At 38.0% G+C, this 8,118-nt stretch overlaps 1 pseudogene; it reads left to right on the top strand.

The window, feature by feature from the left end:
- Positions 1–4,701: 4,701 nt before the first annotated feature.
- LOC148847246 (gamma-glutamyl peptidase 5-like) lies at positions 4,702–5,912 on the top strand (annotated as a pseudogene).
- Positions 5,913–8,118: the final 2,206 nt, after the last annotated feature.

An 8,118-nucleotide genomic window follows, 5' to 3' on the forward strand; every position in this document is an offset into this window, starting at 1 on the left:
AATCATAAATTCGTAATATCAGAAATAACGATATGATCTGACGATGTTTCTAAGACATGGCGGGGTTGTGCTGTGGGAAGCTGTGGGGCGCATTCTTGTGAGGGCTGATTTGAACTCCCAAAAAGCATCATAATTTTGAGGGTAAATTATATATTAGTGGCAATTACCCTGTGAACTTTTATTTGCAACAAAGTCTCTTGAATTTCCAAATTCAGACAAAGACCTTAAGTGATGGAAGAAGTTAATTTACTAAAATACACATTTAAAAACTTTTATAAAATAGAAATCTTTTGCTTAAAAAACACAAGAAGCTTCTCTTAAAATTTAGAATTTCAACAAACAATTGATATTAACTAAACCAATAACAAATAGAAATGAAAAAAAAAAAAAAAAAAAAACACTAAACTAAATAGAAAATTCTTTATGAGCACCCTGTACTTTGGCTGGACTGACAATTCGGTCCCCTAACTTTGAAAGACATTTTAGTACTTGACAATTCGACACCTGTTGTTAAGTGGCATATAAAAAGACACAAATAACCATCAAATATCATTTAATTTTCTTTATCAACCATTCCCTAAAATCAAAACCAACCTACAGACACACGAAAATAAGGCTAATTATGTAGAAAATTCAAATTTCAGATGTGCACTCAATGCTTTTTTAACCAGCTTTCAATTTCCCCCAGTTGTAAGTGATGAAAAAGGTGCTCCTTCAGCAGCTAAAACGAAACCAGAAGAGAAAATCTCAAATATCTCGTCGCTTTAGTGTTAACTGAAAACCAAATGGAATAAAACATAGTTACCGATTGACACTTTGCGTGTATCTTTTAGAGACTGATGATGTTATACATCTCTCTTCCAGCCACCTAAATACTGATAGTGGATATTGAATCTTCTACGAATACGGCAGAGAAAATTTGACCTGTTAAAATGAAATGGATCCCCATTAACTGTCCTCCCTACTCTTCCCCTCTCAATCGGATAGTCCAGCCTTGCTCTTTAGGTGCTGCTTGAAACCCAGTTGAGATGGTTGAATTCATAAAAAATGATTTTGCATTTTAGAACAGAATAAAGTAATTGAGTGAAGATAATGCCAGAGACACACAGATACAAAGGGAGATGCGTTACAGAGCAGAGCTTTGGAACTGTGAAGAAACTAAGCACAGTTGCTTCTTGCATGCTTGGGGCAGCAGAAAATGTTAGCAAAAAAATGGTTTTGTTATACAGTTGCTTCTTGCACACTCGGCATGCACATCGAAGCTATTGTCCATCGACAATCAGGGTGAGGGAACTAGCTAGGAAGGTTTCTGCTTTCTGGGCTTTCAGGATTCACGCTCACAGAGATCGCCTTGAAGTAATAGTAATGCAAGTAGAGAATCCAGAAGGAGATTTTGTGGCTTGAGTGACAATTTGGTCCAAAGACTGGGATTTTCAGGACTGATGTGTTATGGTTACAACATCCGGCATCGCATTGCTCTACAGTCATAGGTAGCGGCACGCACAGCAGACCACACAACAGTAGGCACCGTCTGGCAGTGCTGCACAGTAACACGCACCGTCGATAGCTTGCAGCATGCACCGCACAGCACACACCGCGCACACGCCCGGCACCGCATGGCAGCGACACCATGGCATGCAGCATGCACCGCCAGGCAGCAGCGCGCACCGCGCACACGCCCGGTACCGCACGGCAGCAGCACCATGGCGCGCAACACGCACTGCCAGGCAGCAACGCGCACCACACACACTACACGGCAGCACGCACCGCGCACACGGCCGGCACCGCACGACAGCGGCACCATGAGGCGCGCGCACGCACTACGCGGCAGCAGCAATGTGCGCATGCACCGCGCGGCGGCGGCACCATGAGCCGCGTGCACGCACCCAGCAGCAGCAGCAGAGCGGGGCCCACACAACAGCTCATAGGGGTGGGTCCACCCTTATCTGGACACGTCAAGCCAACTCGCTGCTAGCTATCTTATCTCTTTATCCCTTATCTTATCTTATCCTTATCTTATTTTAAGAGTTAAGAGTTTTAGTTTGAGTAGGAAATTATGAGTTTTAGTTTGAGTTGGATTACCTTAGCTTAGCCGAATCCAACAAGGAATTCCCTTCTATAATATCCTATTTAAGGAGTTACGAATTGAAGTAAAGCATTCAGTTTTGCAGTCAAGAAAAGAGTGAGAAGAGTTTGGGTAGTCTCTTGGACAAATCACCCGTTCAGTTTCCGCAATAGGGTCTGAACGCAAGGGAAGGCGCAAGGGAAAGTAGAGCTTTCGCACCGTGGACCGACCCGTGACGGAATCCTACGTGCGGGACCATAACAATTGGTATCAGAGCCAAATGTCATGGGCGATATGGAGCAGCTGTCTTCCAAGGTGCACGAACTGAAACACCAACTTGCAGAAACCAGCATGGAGGTTCGTGAAGTTAGGGAAGACGTCCAGGAGATGCAACGCCTGCTGGAAGCATTCCTCTCCAACAAGGAAATGAGTTCGGAGGGAATCGCCAACACCAACAGATGCCGTCCGGACTGGGCAGAGGCATGCAACGAACAACAGATCGCTGCCCCTACAGCCGTAGTTATTTCCAAAGATCAGCGCACGGAGGATGAAACTGTAAAGTCTCCTCTTTTGGTCAGGGACAATGTCACGAACATTATTGTAGAACCTGCAGAATGTGCTCCTTTGACAAAGACAGGTGGGCTTGGCGATTTTAAATTTGACTGAAGTCCATATTGAATTTACAATTAATGGTTGTTGGTTGAAAGTCCATTGTAAGGTTGCAACTAATATCAAGTTTATCATGATATAGCGAAACATCATAGATCTGCATTTTTTTGTAGGCTTAATGTGGGTCCGAGATGGGCCAGGCCTAGGAGAAATATGGGTGCCTAGGCCCAAAATTTTGCAAGCCAGATAGGTAGGCCAGGTCAGGTCATAAACAACCATCCCTAATATGTTACTGACATTACCATCCATGCCTTATCCTAGCTATATGGGGTTGGTTACATGAACCATGTTTTGCCAATCCATTCAATTTAAAGCCATATCTACTATTAAATTATTAGTGCCAATTCATTTCTTACTACTGCCCATGTTCTTTTTGGTCTACCCCTAGCTCATATGTGTCACCCGTCATTGATCTCTTGAATTTTAGATCTCAGAGGCTATGTAAATGTGAAATATAACTGAATTTTGTTTTTCCTAATTCTGTATTTCATGATTTGTGGTTTATTGCTAATTCTCCACTTCTTTGGCTACATGAAATGTCATTATTAAACTTATTTTCAAATGTAATATGTGTAGTGTGTACAAATTCTTAAATGCGTTACAACAAATAAGAGCATGACACTATATCCAATAGAAAGAAATAGCAAAGAAGAATTTCATAAATGTATTTGTAATGTATAAAACACTCAAAGGTATTCCCACTATTTATGTATTGCATAGCTTAGTTGCTAAAACCTTTAGAAAGTGGGCATAAGTTAAGCAACAACCATATCTAATAAACAACTTTTCACAAAGAAGTGTTAAGCATGAGTTGGATAGAAGTAAACTTCTTGAAAAGTTCCCTGAATTCTACTTCTGGATGAAAGATATGTGCACTCTCATATCATGAGAGTGAGAGCAACCACTTTGTTCAAAAGAAAATGCCAAAGATTAGGAGATAGGACTATCTAGTCTACCCCTCCCAAGACCCCAGATTTCAGGGACCACCATTGAATAATGGACTTTTTAGATATGTGCAATTCTACATTGTTTGTAGGGAAATCCCAACTATTGTCTATCTTAAGTAGTTTGAGATGCAATTATGCAAATCACAATAACTGGTCCTTACAATATCATGGAATATAGTCCATCATAGCAGTGTTGACTGTTAACATATATAAAAACTTCTGCAGCAACCAACTCTAACTTCTCCAACAATCTTTCTTTTTTTTCCATCAGTAATTTTTATCACTAAACTCCTTACATGTTTTTAATCATCAACAGGATTCTTATATTCAGATTCTCTGAAATCTTTCTACTTTAGGACAAATGCTTTGCTTCATTTTTTTGAAATGTCAAACCGTTGCATAGCAGTTCTGCTGTCTGAAACAAAGTTAATCATGATACTAGCAACCACACTTTGAGTGATGTGGATGCAATGTCAATACCAGTAATCTTGCGTGTATATTTGCCTCAATTAGTACATAAATGAATTGGTAAGGAGAAGAAAGCTAATCTTTGTTATTTTTTTTTCACAAATCCCCAATGTTGCCAACGCAGGAGTAGCTGGAGCTATAGCTATCTTCTTATACATAGGTAATTACATAGAACCTTACCTCCACTTCTCATTTCCAGCCGTTCTCGTGGGTCACCAAGAAGGTCAAGCAATCCTGAAGTACCTGAATGTAAGCCATGATTCAAGAGCAACTCTGAAATTTCCTAATACACGTTTTCTAAAGCCTGAACTCATAGCTCCTTGCTCCTTTGTTCTTACATCTTGGCCTCCAGTAAGTCCTTGGGTAAACGAGGGATCAAAAAAGTTGTTTAGCAGCCTCCATTGCTTGTCCTCAAATCCAGCGTTTCATAGTTGGATTTGAGACTTAATTAGGTGCTAACACTTCCAATCCGTTTTCATACCTTCTAGTTCAAGCAGCTCTCTCTCTCTCTCTCTCTCTCCTCCGTTTGTGTGAGTTTGTGTTTGTGGGAAAATGAAACTTGTTGGGGAGAAGAGATATGCTTTGTTACTAGCAGCTTGGGACTCTGATTACGTGAAGAATGTATATGGTGGATACTTCAATGTATTTGTTGATGCATTTGGGGAAAAGGGGGAGCAGTGGGATTTGTTTAGGTTGTAGAAGGAGAATTTCCTGACGCAGATGAGCTTCATAAACCATGGATTTGTGATTAGTGGTAGTTCCCATGATGCTCATGGAAATGACGCTTGGGTCTTAAGGCTTTGCATCTTGATTCAATGTATGCCATGGAGAAGAAAGTGCTTGGAATTTGTTTGGGCACCAAGTATGCTATGATTCTCAATCATTTATTAAGAGACTTACCATTGCTGTTTCTTCCTGAAACATTTTTAGTTGATGGTAAATACAAAATATATACTTTGTTTACCTGAAACGTCTATGATCAGTCCCACACATGCATAGCTGAAGTGACTCCACAATTTTCACCAATATGTATTGATCGAGTCCGGATTTCCTACCCACATGAGATCACAGGCACACATGGAAAATATCTCACGCTCTTACATGTTATTATGCATGGGGAGATGTTTCCAATGCACAAATGTAGTGATTTGTGAGTAGATGTGGATAGAGTTCTTGCGGGTAGGAGCTCTTGTTTTTAGGTGTTGTGCAGGGCATTGGGTGGGCATGATAGGAAGAGCATCTAGTGTGGTTGGGACATTGGGTTGAGGAAAGTCAGGTTGGCTGGTGATCTGCATCCAAGTAGCCTTGTTGGTGATCTGAACTTCTGAAGGAAATTCCACCTTTCCTTTTCAGTGCAATGTCCAAACAGCCTTTACAGCCTTGCATCAGGAACATCTCCGTATTTATGTGTTTTATTTCATCGGGAGATATTCCCAATGCAAAGCTATAATGGCTGTTGGAACGGGTTCTGCATTAACTGAATCCCGTTTCCTATTAGGGATTCAAGTCCATCATGAATGCAAAAAAGACATTTTATATAATCTCATTGACCGTCTTGTCAACAACTGTATGCAGGTAATTGTTTAGGTGTTCAGATAATTATTGCTTCACTAAATGCTTTCTCTCAACTTCTCTGATCAAATCAACTAACTCTGAGCTGTAAACCAATTTCCAGAGAGAATTTTCTGAACAAACGAAATCAAGAAATGGAGATTGCTGAAGCAGATAGGAAGACTTGGGGGAAGATTTGCAAGGAGAGATAGAATATAATTTCTCTAAATTTGCAATCGCCTTTTTTGTTTTACATCTTACAAATTATGTTTGGTCTGGAATATGAATAAGCCCAGCTTGGGGTCATGCAACAGATCCTTTGCATTAGCAATGAATAATTGTATACTCTTTCTTTTTTTATGTTTTTTGTATCAAGTGGCTCATAGAAATGGAGAGGTTGTAACATTTGTATCTACATAAAGTTCTTGCCTCAGGAACCAAAGAGTGAAAATGTGGATAAATACAAACTAACTTTAGCTGTAATGGATGTTTTTTTTTATTAAAACCTCAGTTGAATACAAATTTACATCTTTTTTATTGATGTACTTTTACATCTTATTATCAGTGTAAATATGCATTGATCTGTCATTTGTCAATGCATAAATGTAATGTTGTCAAACACAGGCAAACGTGAACCAATTTACAAATTTACCCTGAACCAGGATTTACACTCAATTTGCATCGTTTCCAAATGCAGCCTTAATATTTAAAAAGTGGGATGTAAATTTCCAAATGGCTTAATTCCCTATGCAATGTCACTGATTGGTAAATTTTTATGAATCAACCTCTTGGTGCCCTTCTATTCAACAACATAATTTAGAAACAAAGAAATCAATCTTGTTGAGAAGAACAATAGGCTTTAGAACACAAAGGCTGCGGTAGCTGAACTGAATAACTTATTGTGGGCGTATTTTCCAATGTGATGTTGTTTTCATTGTTGCTGCAAATTTCAAAAACAAAACAAAGCCGGTTAGTTTGAAAACAAATTGATTTTTAAAGCAAGAAACTTGTTTTTGGTTGTATATGTGTTTTATGCTTCCAAAGCTTTAACAAAAAAGAAAGTGTATTATTGAATTTCTAATTTAGATAACATGCTTTTATTTGGTCGTTTAATATCATATTTCATAAACCATATAATATATATACCATAAAATTTTCTTTTGTTTTAAAAACCACTATTTTGATTGTTTCAAAAACATGTATTGATGTTACCAAGAAAAGAAAAACATGTATTGTTGTTTGAAACAAAACCATATTGTTTTTTTTGCTTTTCAAAACAAAAACACCATTCAAAAGCATGTTTTTTTTCTCACTGCTGTGACAATTTCAAAAACAAATGAAGACAAAAACATTCATATGTTGTAGACCAAACGCCCCCTAAATAATTATATAATAAAATATTTTAAGATATTATCATATATAGCAATCAACCCAATTTCAGCTTCATCTAGAACGAGCTCACAACTTACTTAATAACTTATTCATTAAAAAGCAATAAGTCGTATTTTGTTTGGGCCCCATAATTTTTTTCTACCCGGAGCTATATTTAGATAGTCAGGATCAGCATCAAATTGGTCTAATTTAACCTAAAACCAGAAAGAAACATATATGCTCTTTCTTTTCCTCTTACTTCTCAGTTTGAAAATCTACCAAGCATCATCAGTGATCCCATGATGGTTCTCGAAATATGTCTTTGTTTTGAGAAGCAAAAATAAGTTTGTTTTGATTTCAAAAAATAATCAATTCATATGTTTGAAACCGTTAAAATGATGGTTTTTAAAGACGAAAACAAATTTTAGAGTACATATATTATATGATTTATAAAAGTTGATGAGAGATCATTATACCAAAACATGATTCTTACACCAGAAATTCTAGAGCACATTTTTATCTCAGTTTTGGTACAAAAAAACATGTATATAATCAATAACATGTTTTCCATGTTTTTATCTTAGTAACCAAATTTTCGTCAAAGTAGATGGTTTAATTTGTTTTTGTAACTCAGAACAAGAAAAAACAATTCACATGGACAATACCCTTCTAATTTTCTAAGGCCCCGTTTTGTTTGCAGGAATAAGGGTCTGGAATCGTAATCAGAATGGGCTATTCTGGTTCCAACTATTTGGTTGGGCGGAATTGGAATCCCATTCCTATTCCTGGTGGAATGGCAATCCCCCATTTGAAGGAATGGTCATTCCCTCCCCCTTCATTGGGAATGAAATCCAATTCCTACTGATTACAATGATCATTCTCATTCCTGTCTGAACCAAACAGCTTATAGGAATAGACCATTCCGATTTTGATTCTAATTACGATTCCGACTACGAACCAAACAGATCCTAAGTTTTGGTAGGTGTCAATCTATGCCTTGAAAATGATGTATCATTAATTATTATTTATTTTCTAAAACACAATGTA

Source organism: Nelumbo lutea, chromosome 6 (assembly GCF_056320005.1).
Source record: "Nelumbo lutea isolate HS-2025 chromosome 6, American lotus-T2T, whole genome shotgun sequence".
In the NCBI taxonomy this organism is placed as follows: Eukaryota; Viridiplantae; Streptophyta; class Magnoliopsida; order Proteales; family Nelumbonaceae; genus Nelumbo; species Nelumbo lutea.